The sequence below is a fragment of the Ctenocephalides felis genome, unplaced genomic scaffold, assembly GCF_003426905.1.
Source record: "Ctenocephalides felis isolate EL2017-DRISC unplaced genomic scaffold, ASM342690v1 CF-g0.4_SCAFFOLD_02896, whole genome shotgun sequence".
Lineage (NCBI taxonomy): Eukaryota > Metazoa > Arthropoda > Insecta > Siphonaptera > Pulicidae > Ctenocephalides > Ctenocephalides felis.
In genome coordinates, this window is record NW_020539050.1 from 22,355 (window position 1) to 49,632 (window position 27,278).

At 35.1% G+C, this 27,278-nt stretch overlaps 7 non-coding genes across 7 annotated transcripts; 1 reads left to right on the plus strand and 6 right to left on the minus strand.

Moving 5' to 3' along the window:
- Positions 1-1,409: 1,409 nt before the first annotated feature.
- On the minus strand, positions 1,410-1,483 carry Trnan-guu. The gene has a single exon. It is a non-coding gene; the product is annotated as a tRNA-Asn (tRNA).
- A 954-nt stretch (positions 1,484-2,437) lies between these two features.
- Positions 2,438-2,509, minus strand: Trnap-ugg. The gene has a single exon. It is a non-coding gene; the product is annotated as a tRNA-Pro (tRNA).
- Positions 2,510-4,893: 2,384 nt separating this feature from the next.
- Trnan-guu lies at positions 4,894-4,967 on the minus strand. The gene has a single exon. It is a non-coding gene; the product is annotated as a tRNA-Asn (tRNA).
- Positions 4,968-5,301: 334 nt separating this feature from the next.
- Positions 5,302-5,373, minus strand: Trnap-agg. Its single transcript has one exon. It is a non-coding gene; the product is annotated as a tRNA-Pro (tRNA).
- A 1,836-nt stretch (positions 5,374-7,209) lies between these two features.
- Trnar-ucu lies at positions 7,210-7,282 on the plus strand. Its single transcript has one exon. It is a non-coding gene; the product is annotated as a tRNA-Arg (tRNA).
- A 1,193-nt stretch (positions 7,283-8,475) lies between these two features.
- On the minus strand, positions 8,476-8,546 carry Trnap-ugg. Its single transcript has one exon. It is a non-coding gene; the product is annotated as a tRNA-Pro (tRNA).
- Positions 8,547-15,897: 7,351 nt separating this feature from the next.
- Trnan-guu lies at positions 15,898-15,971 on the minus strand. The gene has a single exon. It is a non-coding gene; the product is annotated as a tRNA-Asn (tRNA).
- Positions 15,972-27,278: the final 11,307 nt, after the last annotated feature.

A 27,278-nucleotide genomic window follows, 5' to 3' on the forward strand; every position in this document is an offset into this window, starting at 1 on the left:
AAACGCAAACATAAACCTGATTTTACTTTTATCTTAGTCTAACTATTCCTATCACTATTATATCGTGTACAGCAAGTGCGCTTCTCAATATAAAAACAAGAAGTGAGTCGTCGGAATGCTTGTTTCCCTGATGTTCCTAGGCTCCAAACGGTGCTAGATGTCCATAGCACCTTGCCTATCCAATAAAAGACCTGAAGCAGCATCGCGCCCGCTTATAATTTCAGAAGGAAATTACCATCAGCAATAAAAACCAAACAACACACAACGTCGCGCGACGCTTATTGATGGCGGAAGTTTTTGAGCAGGCATCGGGAGCGGATATCTGCTCAAAAACCTCACATTAGCGGCAGTACAATGTGGTAAAAAGTACCGGCTCTAGCGTGAAATCCACAAAACTTCACTAAAATATATATATCACTAGCTGACCCGGCAAACGTTGTTTTGCTAAGATAGGTATTTCTAAGCAACTTCTACAGAATAAAAAAAAGAATACTTTATTTTAAGAGTGTAAGGATGTATAGTTTGAATGGTACCGACAATGAGGTATTATAAACACAATAAACTTCAAAGTCTACTTGTATAATAATAAATTATATAATTCAAAATAACAATATTCGTTTGACCATATTTTGTTAATACAATCAAACTGGAAGTTTTATACACTTTCTATAAAAATATGGAACAATTCAATCCCAGTCTTTTTTAATCTTTAGCCGTGGTCAATGTTCAGTTGGTCATTTGTGCCCCACACAGATGTAAGTTTTTAAAGTGTTGAATCTCACTCAAAATTAACATTACATTTTATAAAACAATTAAATAGTTAAAATTTATATTAAGGCCTCGTGAACTAAATCACAGTGCTCACAACCCAAAAAACTAACAACAAAAGGAAATACTTTTGTTATGGATTTTCAAAGATTACCGTTTATCTCCTGATAGCAAAGTCATAAGAATCAAGGTTATAACTGGTTATACATCTTTTCCCCTCTACTTTCAAATATTGTTGTTGAACAATGCTAAACTTTACTGGTTTTTAAGATATTGGTGGTGAATCTTATTAACCCCATATCTTCATATATTACTATCCATTCTTCGATAAATTCATAGAAAATTTTTCCAGTTTATTCTTCAAAATTAGTGGAAAATAACCATTAGTGAATTATATTTTACATTGCATTATCCAATGATTGTTGAAGTTCTTCATCTTTTTCAATTTGTAGAGTGATTCAATAAAACATGAACGATACCTGACTATGTCTAAAATGCATAGATGGTTTATAATACAAAAAGGCGGAAGGGAGATGTTTGAATTCATCATATTTAATATGATGAATAATATAATCATCAAATACTATTGGGTATAAACAATGTGCATTGAATATTTCAGAGTATAACCAGTAACTACTTCACGCCCCCGGGTGGGCTCGAACCACCAACCTTTCGGTTAACAGCCGAACGCGCTAGCCAATTGCGCCACGGAGGCTCTTATGGCGCTGTTGATAATAGTAGGAGTAAATTATATATAGCATAAACAATAATTATAATTATTGAACAATAATGGGTATGAATAACAATTATTGTACGCCCCCGAGTGGGTTCAATCCACCAATCTTTCGGTTAAACTTTAAATATTACTAATGAAAAGGCGTTTGTTCGTTACTTAATTACCTAATCTATATTTACACAGAACGATTACTTATTCTAACACATTTCCTATTCTAAACATGCAACTTATTCTAGACTTAGCTTTAACCACGGCGCAACCAGTGTCCAACACCTATCCATACATCGGGCCCGATTCACATTATTCACTTAACCATCACATTTGCGTATTTTCACTAAGTCTACATTCTGTTTGAGGACACTCTCCGAATGCTGTCTCCCCATGACGTTCTCTAAGCTCACATTAAATACATTTTACTAACACCTTCGTGCGCCGGACCGCACGTTTGCCGACACTGAGGCCACGCCGGCAACTCTCATCCCCGACAACGACCACATCAAGCCTACGACTACTTCTAGACTGTTCACGCATACAACCATCCTCAGCCTGCGGACACATTCCTCATCAGAGACATGGCGTTTTTATGCATATAGGGAGAGGGGTAGTTGTGTGTTATTTTATAACTGTGTGTGGGTGCTACCCCACACATTCGTAACAATACGTGCTCGAATTTAAAGAAAAGTCCGGGCTCGTTCGGGATTTGAACTCGGAACCTCCGGCACCCTAAGCGGAAAACACACTCCTAGACCAACGAGCCACGCGGTATACTCAATAAACACATTTTACATATGATTTGCCACTTACGTTTATTATCTAAGCCAAAGTCATACCCCTAGACCAACGAGCCACGGGTTCTATCCAGTGCGTGTTTGTGTTGGGTCCAATGTACAACATTGTAGTAAATAATAGGCACTCGAATTTAAAGTAATGTCAGGGTTCGTCCGGGATTTGAACCCGGGACCTCCCGCACCCAAAGCGGGAATCATACCCCTAGACCAACGAGCCACGGGTTGTACCCACTGCGTATTTGTGTTGCATCCAATGTACAATATGCCACGGGTTCTACTCAATAAACAAATTTTACACATGATTTGCCACTTACGTTTAATATCTAAGCCGAAATCATAACCCTAGACCAACAAACCACGGGTTTTATCCAGTGCATGTTTGTGTTGGAACCAATGTACAACATTGTTTCCAACATCCAATATACAATACTGTAGTAAATAATATGTGCTCGAATTTAAAGAAATGTCCGGGCTCGTGTAAACTACATATATGATGAATAATATAATCATCAAATACTATTGGGTATAAACAATATGCATTGAATATTCCAGACTACTTTACGCCCCCGGGTGGGATCGAACCCTTAGACCAACGAGCCACGCGATATACTCAATAAACACATTTTACATATGATTCACCACTTACAATTATTATCTAAGCCAAAATCACACCCCTAGACCAACGAGCCACGGGTTCTATCCAGTGCGTGTTTGTGTTGCATCCAATGTACAACATTGTAGTACATAATATGTTCTCGATCCAATGTACATTATTGTAGTAAATAATATGTGCTCGAGTTTAAAGAAATGTCCGGGCTCGTCCAGGATTTGAACCCGGGACCTCCCCCACCCAAAGCGGGAATCATACCTCTAGACCAACAAACCACATGTTCTACCCAGTGCGTGTTTGTGTTGCATCTAATGTACAACATTGTAGTAAATAATATGTGCTCGAATTTAAAGAACCTCCCGCACCCTAAGCGGAAATCATACCCCTAAACCAACTTTTGGATTTGCCACTTACGTTTAATATCTAAGCCGAAATCATAACCCTAGACCAACAAGCCACGGGTTTCATCCAGTGCATGTTTGTATTGGAACCAATGTACAACATTATTGTAAATAATATGTTCTTGATCCAATATACAATACTGTAGTAAATAATATGTGCTCGAATTTAAGGAAATGTCCGTACTCGTGCAAATTATATATATATTAGTGATGTGCCAAGTCGAATCAAGTGATTCGAATCATTCGAATCAAGCCTTTAACGACTTGATTCGAATCAGATTTTACTTGATTCGAATCAACTCGCATCAAGCTGCGAAATATTCACTGTGATAAAACATGTATGAACACAAATTTTCATAAGTATAAAAAAATGTTTTAATTTAATTCAATATTACAATAATATAAATAATAATAATAATAAATACAAAAAATAATAATAATAAATATAAAAAATAAATCTTGAATTAAATCATGCGAGTCACCCGGCTTTAATACGCTTAAATGTAACACCCGACTCCAATTTATATGACTTTAACCGCATTCATTGTCTAACAATACCATCCGAGTTCCTATGACTCAAACCGACTTCAAGTCGATATGAATTCATCCGAGTTCCTATGACTCAAACGACTTATTCCGACTTCAAGTCGATATGAATTCATCCGAGTTCCTATGACTCAAACCGACTTATTCCGACTTCAAGTCGATATGAATTTATCCGATTTCCTATGACTCAAACCGACTTATTCCGACTTCAAGTCGTTATGAATTCATCCGAGTTCATATGACTCAAACTGAATCATTCCGACTTGAGTTCGAAACATGTGTCCCTGTTTTAGCGTATCGACTTATCGAGATGCAGTGCGTATGGGTCTTGAGTGTTTGTTTATTTTTGACTAAGCGCTGAGAGCAAATTTGTTTATGAAATATCAAAAACTCATTTAGATAATAAATACGCGATTTAGATTTTAATTATTATCAAAATAAACTACACAACGAATTTTATACACATACAAAATTATCATATTTTAATTATGCAAGTAATGGCAAATTCACACAAATGAAATAATATCAATCTTTACAGTAGTGGATTGAATTTTAAGTCATTCGTAAGACGTTAGATTCAGCCCCCTGTTTAGATTAAATCTAAACAATCAATAATATACACATGGATTCGTTCAACGTAAGATTAAGAATATTGTTTTATATGCTTTAGTGATAGAGAAGTGTTTGATTATATTTTACTGTATATTCACTTGAAATATTAGTTATATTTGTAGCTAGTTTATTATATATATATATATATATATATATATATATATAATATAAATGTATTCATCGTTGCACTTTTTGGAATTAATTGCTTACTAAATTAACTATTTCACTTATAACATTATTAAAATGATATTATTTCTTCTCTTAAATTATAATTGTTCATATATGAACTTGATTCGAATTGATTCACTCGAGTCAGGAAATTTTCGAGTCGGCACATTACTAATTAATATGATGAATAATATAATCATCAAATACTATTGGGTATGAACAATGTGCATTGAATATTTCAGAGTAAAACCAGTAACTACTTTACGCCCCCGGGTGGGCTCGAACCACCAACCTTTCGGTTAACAGCCGAACGCGCTAGCCAATTGCGCCACGGAGGCTCTTATCGCGCTGTTGATAATAGTAGGAGTAAAATATATATAGCATAAACAATAATTTTAATTATTGAACAATAATGGGTATGAATAACAATTATTTTACGCCCCCGAGTGGGTTCAATCCACCAACCTTTTGGTTAAACTTTAAATATTGCTAATGAAAAGGCGTGTGTTCGTTACTTAATTAACTAACCTATATTTACATTTAATAATCACTTATCTTAAAACATTGCTTATTCTAACATGGAACTTATATCTACACTAATCTGTAACCCACGTTGCATCCAATGTACAACATTGTAGTAAATAATATGTGCTCGAATTTAAAGAAAGGTTCCGGCTCGTCCGGGATTTGAACCCGGAACCTCCGGCACCCTAAGCGGAAATCATACTCCTAGACCAACGAGCCACGCGGTGTACTCAATAAACACATTTTACATATGATTTGCCACTTACGTTTATTATCTAAGCCAAAATCATACCCCTAGACCAACGAGCCACGGGTTCTATCCAGTTTGTGTTGGATCCAATGTACAACATTGTAGTATTTAATAGGCCGGGACCTCCCGCACCCAAGGCGGGAATCATAATCCTAGACCAACGAACCACATGTTCTACCCAGTGCGTGTTTGTGTTGCATCCAATGCACAACATTGTAGTAAATAATATGTGCTCGAATTTAAAGAAAAGTCCGGGCTCGTCCGCAATTTGAACCCGGGACCTCCAGCACCCTAAGCGGAAATCATACCCCTAGACCAACGAACGACATATTCTACCCAGTGCGTGTTTGTGTTGCATCCAATGTACAACATAGTAGTAAATAATATGGGCTCGAATTTAAAGGGACCTCCCGCACCCTAAGGGACCCTATAACCCTAGACCAACGAGCCACGTGGTCTACTCAATAAACCCCTATACCCCTAGACCAACGAGCCACGGGTTATACCCAGTGCGTATTTGTGTTGGATCCAATGTACAACATTGTAGTAAATAATAGGCACCCGAATTTAAAGAAACGTCAGGGCTCGTCCGGGATTTGAACCCGGGACATCCCGCACGCAAAGAGTAAATTATATATAGCACAAACAATAATTACAATAGGCTCTTGTCATAATACTGATAATACTAGGGATAAACTATATATATGATAAACAATAAAATCATGAAATTCTATTAGATATAAACAATTTTCATTAAATATTCTAGGGTATAAATAATAAATATTTTTCCTCGTAGACCCTTGTCGTAATGCTGATAATAGTAGGGGTGAACTATATGTATTGTCATGGACTCCTTTTTATTTGTCATGAATATCCTTTTATTTATTTACTATACTCCTTTAGTCAAGCTCTAATTTATTATTATTGTGTACATTCGCGGTCTTTCTACAACCTTACCGTGACGTCGCAATCCTGTAAGAGACTAGTTACTTTAAATATTACTAATGAAAAGGCGTTTGTTCGTTACTTAATTAACTAACCTATATTTACATTTAATAATCACTTATCCTAAAACATTGCTTATTCTAACATGCAACCTATATCTACACCAATCTGTAACCCACGGCGCAACCAGTGTCCAATACCTGTCCATACATCGGGCCCTATTCACTTCACACACAAAGAGTTAACATTTACTTCACTCCTATAAACTATACAAACTATACAAAGTCTACTTTCGGTTCGGGGCATAGCTTCCGAAACGCTGTCTCCCCATGACGTCCTCTAGGCTTCCATTAAAAACATTTTATTAACCCTTTCGTGCGCTGGACCGCACGTTTGCCGACTTTGAGGCCATGCGGGCAACGCACACCCTCGACCATGACTACCTGATGACTGAAAGGGGTAGTTATGTAGTTATGTGGGTGCTCACTCACACATTCGTAACAATATGATGAACAATATAATCATTAAATACTATTGGGTATAAAAAATATTCTTTTAATATTCCAGGGTATTAGTAATAACCACTATACGCCCCAGGGTGGGCTCGAACCATCAACTTTTCGGTTAACAGCCGAGCGCGCTAGCCACTTGTGCCACGGAGGCCCTTGTCGTGCTATTGATAAGAGTAGGAATAAATGATATATAGGATAAACAATATTTATAATCATCAAACAATAACGGGTATAAACAACAATTAATCTTACACCCAATAAATAACACAAATCTGTAACTTTTTTTTATCATCAATATCAGATATAATAATTAAGAATCAATGCAAACAAAAGTTTTTTGAGGCTGTGGTCCCTTTGGCGCAGCGGATTGCGCGTTGGACTTCTAATCCAAAGGTTGTGGGTTCGATCCCCACAAGGGATGCTTAGTAAAACTAATTTATGTAATTAACTATTCTAATAGACAGCTTCTGAAACGCTGTACCCCCATGTAATAAATAATATGCGCTCGAATTGAAAGAAATGCCCGCGCTCGTCCAAGATTTGAACCCGGGACCTGCCCCACCCAAAGCGGGAATCATACCCCTAGACCAACGAACCACATGTTCTACCCAGTGCGTGTTTGTGTTGCATCCAATGTACAAAATTATAGTAAATAATATGTGCTCGAATTTAAAGAAAAGTCCGGGCTCGTCCGGGATTTGAACCCGGGACCACCGGCACCCTAAGCGGAAATCATACCCCTAGACCATGTTTTGGATTTGCCACTTACGTTTAATATCTAAGCCGAAATCATAATATTGTTGTAAATAATATGTTGTCGACACAATATACAATACTGTAGTAAATAATATGTGCTCGAATTTAAAGAAATGTTCGGGCTCGTGCAAATTATATATATATATATATATATATATATATATATATATATATATGATGAATAATATAATCATCAAATACTATTGGGTATAAACAATATGCATTGAATATTCCAGAGTATAAACAGTAACAACTTTACGCCCCCGGGTGGGCTCGAACACCAACCTTTCGCTTAACAGCCGAACGCGCTAGCCAATTGCGCCACGGTGGCTTTTACCGCGCTGTTAATAATAGTAGGAGTAAATTATATAAAACATAAACAATAATTATAATTATTGAACAATAATGGGAATGAATAACAATTATTGTATGCCCCCGAGTGGGTTCAATCCACAAACGTTTCGGTTAAACTTTAAATATTACTAATGAAAAGGCGTTTGTTCGTTACTTAATTAACTAACCTATATTTACATTTAATAATCACTTATCCTAAAACATTGTTTATTCTAACATGGAACTTATATCTACACTAATCTGTAACCCATGTTGCATCCAATGTACAATATTGTAGTAAATAATATGTGCTCGAATTTAAAGAAAAGTCCGGGCTCGTCCGACCAACGAGCCACGCGGTATACTCAATAAACACATTTTACATATGATTCTTACGTTTATTATCTAAGCCAAAATCATACCCCTAGACCAACGGGCCACGGGTTCTATCCAGTGCGTGTTTGTGTTGGATACAATGTACAACATTGTAGTAAATAATAGACACTTGAATTTAAAGAAATGTCAGGGTTCGTCCGGGATTTGAACCCGGGACTCCCGCGCCCAAAGCGGGTATCATACCCCTAGACCAACGAGCCACGGGTTGTACCCACTGTGTATTTGTGTTGCATCCAATGTACAATATGCCACGGGTTCTACTCAATAAACACATTTCACACATGATTTGCCACTTACGTTTAATATCTAAGCCGAAATCATAACGCTAGACCAACAAGCCACGGGTTTTATCCAGTGCATGTTTGTGTTGGAACCAATGTACAATATTGTTGTAAATAATATGTTCTCGATCCAATATACAATACTGTAGTACATAATATGTGCTCGAATTTAAAGAAATGTCCGGGCTCGTGTAAACTACATATATGATCAATAATATAATCATCAAATACTATTGGGTATAAACAATATGCATTGAATATTCCAGAGTACATTAAAAATTGTTGCAGTTCGATTGTAGCAGCCGAGCGATTCACATCGAATAAATAATCGTAAATAATTACATAATGTCTTCCGAGTCGGATGGTCAGTGCGGCCGACCACCTGACCCAAACCTTTTTACCTGCCGCTCTGCGATTGGAGAGATAACAGCAGATGCAAAGAACACTTGTTTAAATAGATCGAGTGACATGGATTTTTGTGATACTGAAAGTGTAATTAGTGTAGAAAATGAATCAGTTAGTAGTTGTGATTTGAATATTAAGAATAGTGTTAATGTTAATTATAAATATAATATCAACAATGTAAGTGCAGATAATAATAAAAGGGAAACGTTAGAACTAAAGGAAAATAAAGGGGAAAACAGTAATTTAGCGTTAAATAACAGTGATACAACAATGGAAATAACAAAAGATCTAATAAGTGACGACAACAATATAAACGATCAAAATAAATCAAATGAAAGAGTTAATCCATTAAATAATTTGATACGTTTTGAAGGTTGCGATATGGGCCCTTACACTATATTTGTTGAATCCAAGGACAAAAATATAGGCCGACTGCATCCGATGGCCTTGGGAAAAATCATACATAATGCAGGGGCATATTTCAAATTTGGTTTGACAGAAGTTTCGGTTATAGGAAAAAATAAAGTAAAGATGGAATTTAAAAGCGCCAGGGTGGCGAACAAAATTCTAGATGACAAAATTTTAGAAAAAAATAATCTGAAGGCATACATCCCGAAATACCTACTTGTAAGGCATGGCATAATATTTGATGTGGATGCCAATCTCTCAGAACAAGAAATTATAAACGCCATTGAAACAGATATTCCGATTATAGACGTGGTATGTTTAAGACCGAAAAATAATAATACAATAAAATACTCATCACAATGTGTCAAATTAACGTTTAGAGGCACAAGTTTACCGAATAAGGTAGCTATACATTCGGTAAAATGTGAGGTTCGACCGTTTGTACAGAAAGTGGTCCAATGCTACAAATGCTGTCGGTTCAATCACGTTAAGGACCAATGTAGAGGAAAAGAGAGATGTATGAAATGTTCCGGAGAACATAATGCGAAAATATGTATAGCATCCAAATTTCTATGTGCGTTGTGCAATGGGGATCGCCCTGCAAATGATAAAGAATGCACGGTATTTATTAAAAATAAAAAAATTAAAGAAATTATGGCTTGGCAGAATCTAGCATACCATGAAGCCAGAAATATATTGTATAAAGACAGCTATGCAAACAAGTCAAAAGTCGGATTCAGTTTCACGGGCAAAGATAAAGAATTTCCAGGTTTGTATGCAAAACCAGCATCTGATACAGACAGAAAGACAACTAAAAATAGGTTCGACGCCCTTTCTGATCTAGAGGAGGAGGAGCAACCGGAATTTTTAAATCCGATAACCTTTCATAAACCTAAAAGATCGACTTACAAAATTACCAAAAGCAATACTCCATTCAATTCTGGATCTTCAATAAAAAAACAGTTAGTGAAGGAACCTGTATCAAATAGAAACAACAAAACCGAATTTAACCTCAACCCAAGAAAAAGGTTAAAACCGAGCGTGGAACGTGAATCTGCAATAGTCGAAAATAATAGCAATGTTCAACAAGATGGTTCATTAAATTTCTTAAACGAATTCATTGAAAAAATTAAACATATATACATTCCTAATAGCGCTGAACATTATAACCTGTTGTCAGAAATACTAAACAAAATGATGAGGTCTAAATTTGGACCCGACAAACAAGTCTGATTTGGCTGTGAGCACAGTATATTACGTATAGAAGCTTAAAATTATTTAGTGATAATATCATAAAAAAAAATAATAATAATAATGCTAAAAATTATTCAAATCAATATCAGATCTGTTTTTTCAAATAAGCTGCATTTAGAATCCTATTTGAACACCAACCATATAGATATCGTAATATTATCTGAAACATGGCTCAAAGATAATAATATATTTCAGATATCTGGATACGCCTTTATATCAAAGAATAGAGAAGATGGTTATGGAGGAGTTGGAATACTCATCCGCCGAGGATACCAATTTCAGACGTTAAATTTAAACAGTTTCATTACCAATAAAATTCAGATTTGTGGAATTAAGCTGACCATACATAACATAACACTTAATATTGTGGCGATTTATTGTGCCCCCGGTCACAAGACAGGAACGGAATATTGGGTGTCGCTATTCCAGGAACTAAATCAACCGTTAATACTAGCAGGGGACTGTAATGCTCACCACATAAGTTTTGGAGGGTTAAAAAACAATAATGCAGGCATAAATCTTAGTGAAGCCATAAACGCAGAGGGTTTATGTCTTATGAATGACGGAGCACCTACAATGATAAGAAGGCACGATAGGAATCCTTCCGCGGTAGACTTAACAATATGCAGTCCATCAGTGATGATTAGGGCTGAATGGAGTGTATTAAATGAAACTCTAGGATCTGATCATTTAGCAATTAGTATTAATTTTAAATTAGGCAACGAGAATAGGTTTAAATACGATCATAGTCCAGTAAACAGATATCGGTGGAAAATTAAAGATGCAGATTGGTCAGGTTATGCGCAAACTGTAGACAGAATGTTGTCGAATACTAATCTCAACTCCAATCCGATGATTTCCTATTCCAAGTTTATTGAATGCATTAATAATGCAGCACTAATGAATATTCCAAAAACAAATCCGTATTTGGGTACGAAATATAGAAATAAATCAAATCCTTGGTGGGACGAGGAGTGCAACAAAGTGAAGAAAATAAAATCGGAAGCAATTAAGAAATACAAAGAAATACCAAACATAGACAATTATATAAAATACAAGCGAGCGGTAGCTAAGTGTCGATTTGTATTTAAAAAGAAAAAATACGATAAATGGACAGAGTTTTGTAACTCCTTCTCTAGAAACATGTCTTCACAACAAATCTGGCACCATATAAAGGTTATGAAAAATGGAGCCCCTCGAACCAATGCATTTCCTAACAACTTAGCTGATCAGTTTCTTAACTCACTTACTCCGGATACGGTAATTAATGACGTCAACATACAGGACATGGAAAAAAATGACGAATTAGAAGGTCCCTTTACCATTGATGAATTACATTTGGCACTAAAAAGGAATAGTAATACTGCGCCGGGTAATGACAATATACACTACCCCATGCTAAGTAACCTATCAGATAAGGGGAAAAAAATTCTACTGAAGGTCTTCAACGACATCTGGACTAAAGAGATTGCTGTAAAAGACTGGAGGACATATATCACAATTCCAGTCCTAAAGCCTAATAAGGATGCAACAAAAATAGAATCATATCGGCCGATTTCTCTAGCGTCATGTATGTCCAAAACATTCGAACGCTTAATGAAAAGAAGAATCGAGTGGTGGCTCGAGAATAAAAAGAAATTGCCAAGTTATATGCAAGGTTTCAGAAACAAAAGAGGCACGTATGATGTTCTAACTAGTTTCGTCTATGAAATTCACAACAACCTGGCAAAGAAAAATTGTGTATTGACTATCAACTTGGATCTGGAGAACGCATACAACAGGGTTCAAATACCGATTTTAATAAACATTCTATATGAATTAAAACTCCCTAAGAGATTTATTGTTCACATTTATCACTTATTGAAAGATCGAAAATTAGTCCTCAGATGTAAAGATACGCATTATGGGCCACGGTATATGTCGGAAGGTTTACCTCAGGGTTCTGTCCTTAGTCCCTTGTTGTTCAACGTATATACGGCACACCTTCAAAATGAGATTGGCCAGGACGTTCGGATCATGCAATATGCAGATGATATAATATTATCACATAGTGGAGTGTCATTAAATGATGTGATCAAAAAAATGAATCAGACCATGACGTCATTTGGAAAATGGACCACATCACTGGGATTTTCAATTCCGGAGAATAAAAGTGCAGTATCCTTTTTCACCAGACAAAGGAATTCTATTGCGATGGAGTCAATAAAATTAGGTAGATACACATTAAAAATACAAACTTCCACAAAATGTCTGGGATTGGACTATAGATTGACTATAGATAATAAATTACGATGGGGTCCACATTTGGAAAATCTGTCAAGAAAATGTGAAGATGCATTAAATATCTTGAGAGTATTAAATCACATGATGTATGGCGCTGACGTAAAGGTTGCAATCGGGATATATAAACAGCTTATATTATCTAAACTCGATTATGGCTGCTTCATTTATGGGGATGCAAGTAAAAATCTACTGCGCAAACTGGATACCCTGCAAAATAAAGCTATAAGGTATTGCCTGGGAGTTTTGCGTTCAACGCCCATTTGCATTTGAGGAGGAAACTGTTAGCAACAAAATTCGTTATTGACAGGATAAGATCTAACAACGTAGAGGTGATACAAAAAATTAGTAGTGCTAACAACCGTCAGAACAGACAATATTGGCAAAATAAGAAGAAACCTATACTTATGTCGGTGTTCTCAGAAACAGAATACAAATGCAAGCCATTAGAAGAACAAAACAAAGCAACAAAATTCTACTTCGACTATGAAATCACGACTACAAACGTTCAAAATATCATACAGATGGAATTTTGTAATACATATAGCAGTCCAATTGATTGGGGGTATAGATTAGAAATTGAAGATAAAATTAAAAACACGTTTCCAGACTTCGAGGTTTTCTTCACAGATGGTTCAAAAGGTTCTGAGGGCGTAGGTGCTTGCATCTATCATCTGAACACTAACATATATACTAAATATAAGTTAGATATAAATGCGTCGATTTATACAGCTGAAATGTATGCCATAAACAAATGTATTCGGAACATCGCCACACTTGGCTTAGAGAAAGCAGTTGTATTCAGTGATAGCCGATCATCTTTAGAGAGCCTGCTATCTATAGGCAGAGACCCAAGTTTTTTAGTGTTAGATACTCTTAATCATATACATTACATGCTCTCAAAAAAAAATCCGTTTACTTAATTTGGATCAAGAGTCATATTGGAGTAACAGGGAATGAAACTGCTGACAAAGGAGCAAAAGATGCAATAAGCACGGGTATAATCGTAGAAGATGGAATATCCCTCCAAGATATCAAAAACCTCTTTAAGGCAAAAATATATTGTGGGAGTTGTAATGATTATGATAATATATTTAATTAGAAACTCCCAACATAATAAAAAAATATAAATTTATTAACTATAAAAATATTTTCGATATCAAAAATATACATGACATGTCCCATTGTTTTTTACAAATCAAAAACCAGCCTGCTTGATATCGCCACACACTCCCTGCCCAGTGTTGATCTCACAGTTTAAAAAAAAAATACAGGGAAACACGTTATAAAAATGTGGTGGGAAAGCAGATTATAGCAGACCAGTGTTGTAATACTGGTCAGTTACAAATTTCCATGTTTCGTCAGCAGATCCACCGTATGTGGTGATTTGACCTGCCATCAACTCCATATTCTGCATAAGGTTCTGACTTAAAAAAAAAAATGTGGAAAATTTCCTGTACCTCGATGTCGGTGAACTTCTAATATTCAGCCTCGATCTAATGGGTATTAGTTATATCAGAATAACTTAATGTTTAGAATGCATAATTTATGGGTACAGTTTCCATTTCTGCAAGTGTTGCATTCGTATCTGATGAGTTCCGATCAGAGAAAGAAGTTGGCTCTTTATCCAAATCAGGATCATTGGTTTCTTTGACATAAGAGTCCAGAATTGTGGAATCCAATAAATTATGTCAAATTTTGTTTTGACTCATCGTTGTCACCGATAATGGGAGGTAGCATTATAAGACGATTTGTTGAGTTAACAGAGAAAGAGAGGTTGAATTGCATTCCAATGAAAAGTTCAGGCTCCAAATTATTTTTTTTGTCAGCAATAAATACTGAGGTCTGGGTATACCAAATGAGTAACCTCGGAAGTCTGATCCAGATAGTAAGTACGTTAACTATGATGGATTGGACTGGACGTACCTTATAGGTCGTCTCTGAAGACCAGTGATTATGGTGCTGCGTCAAAATCAATTTTTCTTAAATCCTCGAAAAATAAAACTCCTTTTTTTTGTCTTCATCTCCATCGTCGTGAGTCACCAATGTGGGAGTTGTAATGATTATGATAATATATTTAATTAGAAACTCCCAACATAATAAAAAAATATAAATTTATTAACTATAAAAATATTTTCGATATCAAAAATATACATGACATGTCCCATTGTTTTTTACAAATCAAAAACCAGCCTGCTTGATATCGCCACAATATAAGGAGTGGCAATTGGAATTCCAAGAGTCATCTCGTGAAAAAGGACAATTTTATGCAGCCATACAAGAAAAAATTCCCGTCAAACCATGGTACGACAAATTTACGAGGAGTCGTCATTTTTACTGCATCTTTAATCGTCTGAGAACCAATCACACCCTTACGCCTTTTCACTTGAATAGGATCGGAATTAACATCAATCCGTACTGTTTTTGTCTTGGCGAAGCAAATAATGCAGATGCCAATCACCTAATTATGGAGTGTAGACATATGGAGGAAAAAAGAGAAAAACTATGGAATAAATTAACAAAACTGAGGATCCCACTTCCCACAAACCTGAGACTGATGTTGGCAGACACTGTAACGTATGATGCTATATACGAGTATATAAGTGAAACTAGAATAATGGTATAGAGATCAACATAGTGTAATTAAAATTAGATGTATATGTTTTTGTGCATATGTGTGCGTATGTGTATGTGTATATATATGTATATGTACGTGTATATATATGTATATATGTGTGTGAATGAGTATGTATGCATGTGGATTTATATATATATATATATATATATATATATATATATATATAGTCTTAATTTTTGTAGATGTGAAATTCTGTAAATAATGGCCAATGTACAAGCTTACAAAGCCAATAAAAAATAAATAAAAAAAAAAAAATATTCCAGAGTATAAATAATAACAACTTTACGCCCCCGGGTGGGCTCGAACCACCAACCTTTCGGTTAACAGCCGAACGCGCTAGCCAATTGCGCCACGGAGGCTCTTATCGCTTCTTGATATAAGTAGGAGTAAATTATATATAGCATAAACAATAATTATAATTATTGTTTGCTCCCCGGATGAGACGTCGATGGCGCATTCCAACTTGTCCGATCTGCGGTTTGCTCTCCTCCCGTAGGCTGACTTTTCCTCAATCCGGCATGTCATCTGCATAGGCGTCGACCCCCAGCGCCCTAAGCCACAATTCGGGTCACGATGTTCCAATAATGTAGTCGTACACGCGTTTCATTTTTTCTTGCATTGTCGAAATTATTTACTTCACAACAGTTTTTCACAGAAAGTAAGATCACATTAGTAGTTTTAACGTTTTTGTCCAAAAAGTGTTATAACCAACCAAAAAAAACGCCACTTCACTTATCCACTGTCTAATAAAACTTCGACCTAGGCTTATTGCTTTTATTATTGCTTATATATAGCCTATATTCAAATACAATAGCAAAATCGATTATAATTAATTAAACCTATCAAATTTAGTGAACAAAAGATTTATCAAGTATTAAAATTATCAGACATAATAAAAGTAAATAACATAAAAACACTCATAAAATGATCACAAAAATATCTAAACTTATCACTATTATTCATTCAAACTAAACACATTCAAAACTAAAAAACATAACACTATATCCTAATATTCTTATATTAACGGCTTTTTAATCGATTCTAACAATGGCAACATTAACAACACGTAAAGACAATGACATTATAACTACAACAAATATACATTCAACATAAACTTGACTTGTGTAAAACATAAACGCATTTGTTTCTTAATCAACCTAAACCTATTTACTTACTTATTACCAACAATGTTTACTTAACAATGTAAAAACAGAAAACACACAACAAAAGAAAAGCATGGCAAGAGTAAGACTAAGAGCGAGAATTGAACACAAGTAATTAAAATACTCTACATATTATTTTAAAATTCGGGAATTGCTGACTGTTTTGAATTTGGCGGTCCCAACTCTATTAAACGCAAACATAAACCTAATTTTACTTTTATCTTAGTCTAACTATTCCTATCACTATTATATCGTGTACAGCAAGTGCGCTTCTCAATATAAAAACAAGAAGTGAGTCGTCGGAATGCTTGTTTCCCTGATGTTTCTAGGCTCCAAACGGTGCTAGATGTCCATAGCACCTTGCCTATCCAATAAAAGACCTGAAGCAGCATCGCTTCTTATAATTTTAGAAGGAAATTACCATCAGCAATAAAAACCAAACAACACACAACGTCGCGCGACGCTTACTGATGGCGGAAGTTTTTGAGCAGGCATCGGGAGCGGATATCTGCTCAAAAACCTCACATTAGCGGCAGTACAATGTGGTAAAAAGTACCGGCTCTAGCGTGAAATCCACAAAACTTCACTAAAATATATATATCACTAGCTGACCCGGCAAACGTTGTTTTGCTAAGATAGGTATTTCTAAGCAACTTCTACAGAATAAAAAAAAGAATACTTTATTTTAAGAGTGTAAGGATGTATAGTTTGAATGGTACCGACAATGAGGTATTATAAACACAATAAACTTCAAAGTCTACTTGTATAATAATAAATTATATAATTCAAAATAACAATATTCGTTTGACCATATTTTGTTAATACAATCAAACTGGAAGTTTTATACACTTTCTATAAAAATATGGAACAATTCAATCCCAGTCTTTTTTAATCTTTAGCCGTGGTCAATGTTCAGTTGGTCATTTGTGCCCCACACAGATGTAAGTTTTTAAAGTGTTGAATCTCACTCAAAATTAACATTACATTTTATAAAACAATTAAATAGTTAAAATTTATATTAAGGCCTCGTGAACTAAATCACAGTGCTCACAACCCAAAAAACTAACAACAAAAGGAAATACTTTTGTTATGGATTTTCAAAGATTACCGTTTATCTCCTGATAGCAAAGTCATAAGAATCAAGGTTATAACTGGTTATACATCTTTTCCCCTCTACTTTCAAATATTGTTGTTGAACAATGCTAAACTTTACTGGTTTTTAAGATATTGGTGGTGAATCTTATTAACCCGATATCTTCATATATTACTATCCATTCTTCGATAAATTCATAGAAAATTTTTCCAGTTTATTCTTCAAAATTAGTGGAAAATAACCATTAGTGAATTATATTTTACATTGCATTATCCAATGATTGTTGAAGTTCTTCATCTTTTTCAATTTGTAGAGTGATTCAATGAAACATGAACGATACCTGACTATGTCTAAAATGCATAGATGGTTTATAATACAAAAAGGCGGAAGGGAAATGTTTGAATTCATCATATTTAATATGATGAATAATATAATCATCAAATACTATTGGGTATAAACCCAAAAAACAAAGCTCACATTAAATACATTTTACTAACACCTTCGTGCGCCGGACCGCACGTTTGCCGACACTGAGGCCACGCCGGCAACTCTCATCCCCGACAACGACCACATCAAGCCTACGACTACTTCTAGACTGTTCACGCATACAACCATCATTATTATTATTAATATTGTGGCGATTTATTGTGCCCCCGGTTACAAGACAGGAACGGAATATTGGGTGTCGCTATTCCAGGAACTAAATCAACCGTTAATACTAGCAGGGGACTGTAATGCTCACCACATAAGTTTTGGAGGGTTAAAAAACAATAATGCAGGCATAAATCTTAGTGAAGCCATAAACGCAGAGGGTTTATGTCTTATGAATGACGGAGCACCTACAATGATAAGAAGGCACGATAGGAATCCTTCCGCGGTAGACTTAACAATATGCAGTCCATCAGTGATGATTAGGGCTGAATGGAGTGTATTAAATGAAACTCTAGGATCTGATCATTTAGCAATTAGTATTAATTTTAAATTAGGCAACGAGAATAGGTTTAAATACGATCATAGTCCAGTGAACAGATATCGGTGGAAAATTAAAGATGCAGATTGGTCAGGTTATGCGCAAACTGTAGACAGAATGTTGTCGAATACTAATCTCAACTCCAATCCTGATTGATGATCCATGATTTCCTATTCCAAGTTTATTGAATGCATTAATAATGCAGCACTAATGAATATTCCAAAAACAAATCCGTATTTGGGTACGAAATATAGAAATAAATCAAATCCTTGGTGGGACGAGGAGTGCAACAAAGTGAAGAAAATAAAATCGGAAGCAATTAAGAAATACAAAGAAATACCAAACATAGACAATTATATAAAATACAAGCGAGCGGTAGCTAAGTGTCGATTTGTATTTAAAAAGAAAAAATACGATAAATGGACAGAGTTTTGTAACTCCTTCTCTAGAAACATGTCTTCACAACAAATCTGGCACCATATAAAGGTTATGAAAAATGGAGCCCCTCGAACCAATGCATTTCCTAACAACTTAGCTGATCAGTTTCTTAACTCACTTACTCCGGATACGGTAATTAATGACGTCAACATACAGGACATGGAAAAAAATGACGAATTAGAAGGTCCCTTTACCATTGATGAATTACATTTGGCACTAAAAAGGAATAGTAATACTGCGCCGGGTAATGACAATATACACTACCCCATGCTAAGTAACCTATCAGATAAGGGGAAAAAAATTCTACTGAAGGTCTTCAACGACATCTGGACTAAAGAGATTGCTGTAAAAGACTGGGGGACATATATCACAATTCCAGTCCTAAAGCCTAATAAGGATGCAACAAAAATAGAATCATATCGGCCGATTTCTCTAGCGTCATGTATGTCCAAAACATTCGAACGCTTAATGAAAAGAAGAATCGAGTGGTGGCTCGAGAATAAAAAGAAATTGCCAAGTTATATGCAAGGTTTCAGAAACAAAAGAGGCACGTATGATGTTCTAACTAGTTTCGTCTATGAAATTCACAACAACCTGGCAAAGAAAAATTGTGTATTGACTATCAACTTGGATCTGGAGAACGCATACAACAGGGTTCAAATACCGATTTTAATAAACATTCTATATGAATTAAAACTCTCTAAGAGATTTATTGTTCACATTTATCACTTATTGAAAGATCGAAAATTAGTCCTCAGATGTAAAGATACGCATTATGGGCCACGGTATATGTCGGAAGGTTTACCTCAGGGTTCTGTCCTTAGTCCCTTGTTGTTCAACGTATATACGGCACACCTTCAAAATGAGATTGGCCAGGACGTTCGGATCATGCAATATGCAGATGATATAATATTATCACATAGTGGAGTGTCATTAAATGATGTGATCAAAAAAATGGATCAGACCATGACGTCATTTGGAAAATGGACCACATCACTGGGATTTTCAATTTCGGAGAATAAAAGTGCAGTATCCTTTTTCACCAGACAAAGGAATTCTATTGCGATGGAGTCAATAAAATTAGGTAGATACACATTAAAAATACAAACTTCCACAAAATGTCTGGGATTGACTATAGATAATAAATTACGATGGGGTCCACATTTGGAAAATCTGTCAAGAAAATGTGAAGATGCATTAAATATCTTGAGAGTATTAAATCACATGATGTATGGCGCTGACGTAAAGGTTGCAATCGGGATATATAAACAGCTTATATTATCTAAACTCGATTATGGCTGCTTCATTTATGGGGATGCAAGTAAAAATCTACTGCGCAAACTGGATACCCTGCAAAATAAAGCTATAAGGTATTGCCTGGGAGTTTTGCGTTCAACGCCCATTAACGCCTTACATGTGGAAGCACACATAATGCCTCTGCATTTGAGGAGGAAACTGTTAGCAACAAAATTCGTTATTGACAGAATAAGATCTAACAACGTAGAGGTGATACAAAAAATTAGTAGTGCTAACAACCGTCAGAACAGACAATATTGGCAAAATAAGAAGAAACCTATACTTATGTCGGTGTTCTCAGAAACAGAATACAAATGCAAGCCATTAGAAGAACAAAACAAAGCAACAAAATTCTACTTCGACTATGAAATCACGACTACAAACCTTCAAAATATCATACAGATGGAATTTTGTAATACATATAGCAGTCCAATTGATTGGGGGTATAGATTAGAAATTGAAGATAAAATTAAAAACACGTTTCCAGACTTCGAGGTTTTCTTCACAGATGGTTCAAAAGGTTCTGAGGGCGTAGGTGCTTGCATCTATCATCAGAACACTAACATATATACTAAATATAAGTTAGATATAAATGCGTCGATTTATACAGCTGAAATGTACGCCATAAACAAATGTATTCGGAACATCGCCACACTTGGCTTAGAGAAAACAGTTGTATTCAGTGATAGCCGATCATCTTTAGAGAGCCTGCTATCTATAGGCAGAGACCCAAGTTTTTTAGTGTTAGATACTCTTGATCATATACATTACATTCTCTCAAAAAAAAAATCCGTTTACTTAATTTGGATCAAGAGTCATATTGGAGTAACAGGGAATGAAACTGCTGACAAAGGAGCAAAGATGCAATAAGCACGGGTATAATCGTAGAAGATGGAATATCCCTCCAAGATATCAAGAACCTCTTTAAGGCAAAAATATATAAGAGTGGCAATTGGAATTCCAAGAGTCATCTCGTGAAAAAGGACAATTTTATGCAGCCATACAAGAAAAAATTCCCGTCAAACCATGGTACGACAAATTTACGAGGAGTCGTCATTTTTACTGCATCTTTAATCGTCTGAGAACCAATCACACCCTTACGCCTTTTCACTTGAATAGGATCGGAATTAACATCAATCCGTACTGTTTTTGTCTTGGCGAAGCAAATAATGCAGATGCCAATCACCTAATTATGGAGTGTAGACATATGGAGGAAAAAAGAGAAAAACTATGGAATAAATTAACAAAACTGAGGATCCCACTTCCCACAAACCTGAGACTGATGTTGGCAGACACTGTAACGTATGATGCTATATACGAGTATATAAGTGAAACTAGAATAATGATATAGAGATCAACATAGTGTAATTAAAATTAGATGTATATGTTTTTGTGCATATGTGTGCGTATGTGTATGTGTATATATATGTATATGTACGTGTATATATATGTATATATGTGTGTGAATGAGTATGTATGCATGTGGATTTATATATATATATATATATATATATATATATATATATATATATATTGTGACGATAATCATAATTATCTTCGTATTGATAATTATTCTCGCCTGATGGTCGTCAACCCCCAGGGTACACCATCCCTACCACTACCCCTAACTATCCATTGGTTCTTGGGGTCCATCAGAGAGACGCTCCGGAGATCCTGGCAATTAAGAAGTTAGAGCCAACGAAGACGTATCCCATAGGCGAACGCCTTGGGATACGTTAGTGTTAGTTGTGTGTGTGTTGTGCAACAAGACAGGTCCAGCTTAAAGGTCAGATAATGTAGATTATAAGCTGTAGCTATTCTCCCCTCATATCTCCATATAAGTATATATACCATGATATAAGAATAAGTGGTATTAGTTAGGGAACATGACCGTATGCAAGTACGGTCATGTTCCACAAATACATGCGGAATGTATTATTAATTATTTTAATAGATTTAGTTATAAAAGTAATCTTGGTTTCATTCGTATAGTAGCTACTAACCCCCACAGGTAATTACAGGTACTTTAGCGGGCGATTGGAGTGTTGAAGTAACCTCCTTCGTAATGGGGTTGCAAGGCTAGAATATAATATTTGGCAGCCATTGCATACCCCAAGAAGGGGGCTTCAACCCCAATTGTTACAATGGTGAAAACGCATTCGATCCCCAACTTACAATTTTTTTATTTTATATTTAATAATATTTAATAAAAAAAAACCAAGCGAGTAGCTCCCACTGTTTATGTGTACGGTTGTATTTTAATGTGTTCGTAATTTTTATTGAAGTTTGTAGAAATAAATCAAATTTTAAACGTCGCGAAATTTCTTTATGTGTGTGTCTTTTGGTATATGTATCGCTACATGTGTTTATCTGTAGTTTTGTTTCTTAAAAGCGCGCGTTTCCCAATATTTTGAAATTATAAATCATTGATTTGATTTTAAATAAGGCGTGAGTGTGAAATTTTATGAGATGCTGTATTTTAATGTATTTGTTAAACTTTATTATCTTTTTCGCGTTCTTTTTTGGTACGTTGTAAATAGTTTTGAATATTCAATAGTATAAAATTTATAAATTAACAATATTGTATTTTTTTTTTCTTATCGAATTCAATTTTAATTCTTGCTCTATTAAGTTAATTTTATTTTTTCTACCCAATTTTGTTTTACAGAATTACAAATTATTCAATTATTATGCTCGAATAGAAAGCAATAAAAAATGAATAAATAAATAAATTATATTTTCACATAATCGTAGATGTAATTGCTTTTTTTTACTTCATTTTATTCTTTTTATTATAAAAATCGCAATATATCCACAAAAATATTTTTAATTTTTATAAAATAATATTCCAATCGTCGAATATATTTTTTCTCGTAAGCTCAGATATTTTGCTTTTGGGACACTTTAGCGCAGATACGCCTGGTCGCGCAAAACACATGGCCATTTTTCGGAGAAATTTAACTTTCAAGTATCCTTTTTTCAGTGATTTTGACCTGACCTGTGCGACACAGGCATGGCGTACAAGTACAAAATTTCATACTCACACTCAGTGATTGTTAAACGGTTTGAAAATGTTCGCGCGCATAATGCATTTTGTTGTCATTTTTAATAATATTTTTAAACATAAGTACGGATATAAATACAGATAAACACAAATAGTTTTAGCGGTTTTCATTTATTTTTGATCTAGTTTTCTTTTTATTCGCGGTTGTTAACAAACCCTGTAATTACCAAATTTTTCGATTTTAAAGACGAATGAGGCAAGATTACTTTTCACTTTTTACGCGCTATTATTAAAATAGTTAGGATAATTGAATTAAGTTAAGGTCTACCATAATTAAAAAAAAAAAAGTCTGTTTCTTATTTGTGATTTTTTTTTAATTATTAGTTCCGAATATTATGTAGACCAAGAAAGTTGTAGAAAAAATATTAAGTTTTTCTTTACTTATATAGATTAAAGGATTTTCTAAATATGTTAATGTTTACTAGAAAGGATTTCATGTTTTTTTATGTTATCGTTAAAATTAAACTCTTATGTGAGTTTAGCTAAAAAACTTGGTAACTTTTTTTCAACTAGATTCATAAGATAAGAATTTTTACTTTTTATTTTATATAGAAAAATTTAATTTAAGTTGAAAATTATTTTATAATAAATTAATCAGTTTAAAAGTTTTTGAAAGTTATCCGAATAAGTCAAGTTTTTCGTCACTTTTGTTAGTCAAGTGTAGATTAGCAATTTAACAAGTTTTAACAACTTGCTATTATTGCTAATTTTATTTTTAAGTAATGTTACGGGGGAGAATTAGCATAAAGACTAGCGTGCCTATGTGTAAAAGTGTAAGAATTTTGAGAAACTCACGGGGTGAGATGTTTGGCGCGTACGAAACGCGTGCAGAGAGTCAAAGTTTTTTGAGCCAGGCAGACAGTGCCGAATCGGATTTGTTAGTTTAACAAGGACTTAGTTTTTTTTTCAAATAGTTGAAACATAGGCATGCTATTCATATCTGACCAGCTGGATTGTTGTGTAATAAGTAGGTATAGAGTAATTGGTTTGTAGTATTAGTATAGTTTTTTTTTATATTTTATATTTTAACGTCGTGTATTTTCGTGTTTTTTTTGTAAGATGATGCAATAATGAATTAGTTTTAATAATTTGGATAAGGTTTTTCTTTTTTTTTAAATATTTCCTTTTTTGTTATGATTACGCGTACTAATGTTGGCCTCAGTTCTGCCGGGTCACCATTGTCTGGTGCTCTATTCGCGGCTTTATCCAACCGATTCTACTAATAGTAGGATTGGGATATGATTTCTTTGCATAACGATTACAACGGCTATCGCGACCAGTCTAGTTATACATCGTATGCGGCACGGTAACGAAAGGACTAGCCAACCTTCGTTAATTAGAGCAGATTGCAGGCACATAGTGTCTTTTAGAAGTCATATCTCTGCGGGCGCAGGGACACTGGTAAGGGTTTCACTCGGTCTTGCCAAGTACGGACCTGTACCCGACGGTTGGATAAACGCTCTGGTTGTGTGCGTCATACAGCTAGAACGGCCAGTGACACTCTTTCGCAGTTTTTTTTATCAAGTAGCTCTTTTTCTTCGCATTTGTCTAATTCTTATTAATTTTAATGTTTTATTATTCCATAACACTTAGTTTTTATATCATACGCGTAACCGATTTGTTCTTACCTATGTATCCTATTTATCATTATTGCATTATCCGTTTTGTTCGCCATTTTAATATATTTGAATAATGTTTTGTGTTATATATGTATATATCGTTGTGTCGTTTTTTTAGCCGTACGTCGCGAAAGGTTTGGTTTGGTTTACGGATAGAGTTTATAGCCTTGCTACAAGGTAATGAGAGTATAGAGGGCAAATTTAAAAAGTTAATTATGTTATGGTGCCCGATTGTATATGTATCAAGTATAATAGTTTTATGTTAAGTATGAGAATGATTCGAGGTAAACTATTATTTTCGTCGTGTTGTTTTTTGTTTATTGATAATGTCACCGTAAATCAAACCAAACGAACGTTTGTAGTGTATTATCGCGTTAGTTTATACCGTCGGCGTGTTGTTTAATTTTCGTGACGCCCTTTTATATGGAACAAAATACGATTTATTTTTATTGAAAATACTTTAATTCTGTCTCGTCAATAGTTATTGGCTCGTGTTTTTGACCGCCCAATCCTGATTAAGGGGTCCGATATGGCAAATAAAATTAATGAAAGAAATTAAGAAAAGAAGCAAACATGAATGGGTTATTAGAGATAGGAAGAGCTTGATGAAGAATCAAGAATAAGGAAGTTCAGTTTATATAGATGAATATATAAACTGATGGATCGTGTCGAAGCCTTCACCACCTTTTTTTTAATGATTTATTTTCAATAGTATTTTTTTTTGTATATGAATATACCGTAGCCAACTCGGCCGTCGGTTGACGTAGCTTTAGTCCGAGCGGCCGGGACAAGCAGTAACGCTGTCTCATGAAACGACCGGACTCGTTTCATAAGTAGTAGATTGATATGACACGATTCATTTTTGTAGAGTAAAAGATTTCTTCGGCGTAGAAGTATATGATTGAGAAAAAAATCATTTACTTTTTTTTAAAAATAATAATAATATAAGGTTTAGTTTTAAGATTTCCCTCCCCCTCCCTTAGATAGGTTGTAGAATTAAGTTTTAGAATATGTTAGGATATTTAGTCGTCATGGTGGTGCACGGAAGTTATAGTGGGATTTTGTTTGTGGAGAGTAGGTTGTTTGCAACGTAAATTGTATAAATATAAGTCTGCAGGCTTATATCGGGACGCCATATCGGATGTACGTTTTTGTTATGTGTATTTGAGATTATTATTGTTTAAAGCTGGGCCCAGTTGTCCACGAGCAAGGACCACTAAGATGTCCGAATCGATGGACGCGTACGGTTTCAATCGGGGAAACGCCCTCAATCAAACCCGCAGCCGTTGAATATATGTGACAATTATTGTATGAAATTATAGGATTATTTGCGAAGGTACCTTCAGTGAGACTGGAATGGCGCCATAGGTCGCACGTCGCCATTTCCCCGCGAAGGGGACAACCTTTGAGGGCCCTTGTGCCGAGCTGGGGAACTCTGGGTGTGTCCCGCTTACACAGGTGATTGTAAGTGCCATTGTTTTTGGGTGGGCATAAGCGGTCGGTCTAGTGTTATTATGGTTGGGGCGCTGCGGGGGGAGCAAGAAGGATAACTAGATCTTAGCCCCCATCTGTGGTCTTGTGTGGGGGGCAATCACACCAGTAGAGGCTGAATTACTGTAAATGTCGCGCTCGTTAGTCATCTAGTGATTTAAGTAATCGAGAGTTTAGCTTAAAGCAAATGTAATTTTTTTTTTCTTATTGTTATCGTCACATTAGTTACTGGTTTGTTTTTTCACGCATACTTTATATTGTCCATATCATCGGGCTCATCGATTCTGGCGAACTAACTTAGATTTCGGGTTACGTATATATTTCATAATAACTAATACTACAACCAAGATAATAGGTAACAGCACACACACATAGGTTAGGTTTGTTTTCAAGATAGCGTGTTCCGAAAAAAAAATTGTACAGAAAACGTTCTCTTTTTAGTAACATCTTAATCTTCCACGTGTAATTTTTTTTTGTATTGTAGCATTATATATAAATTGTAGTTTTTCTTCGTCTAATTTAAATAAAATCG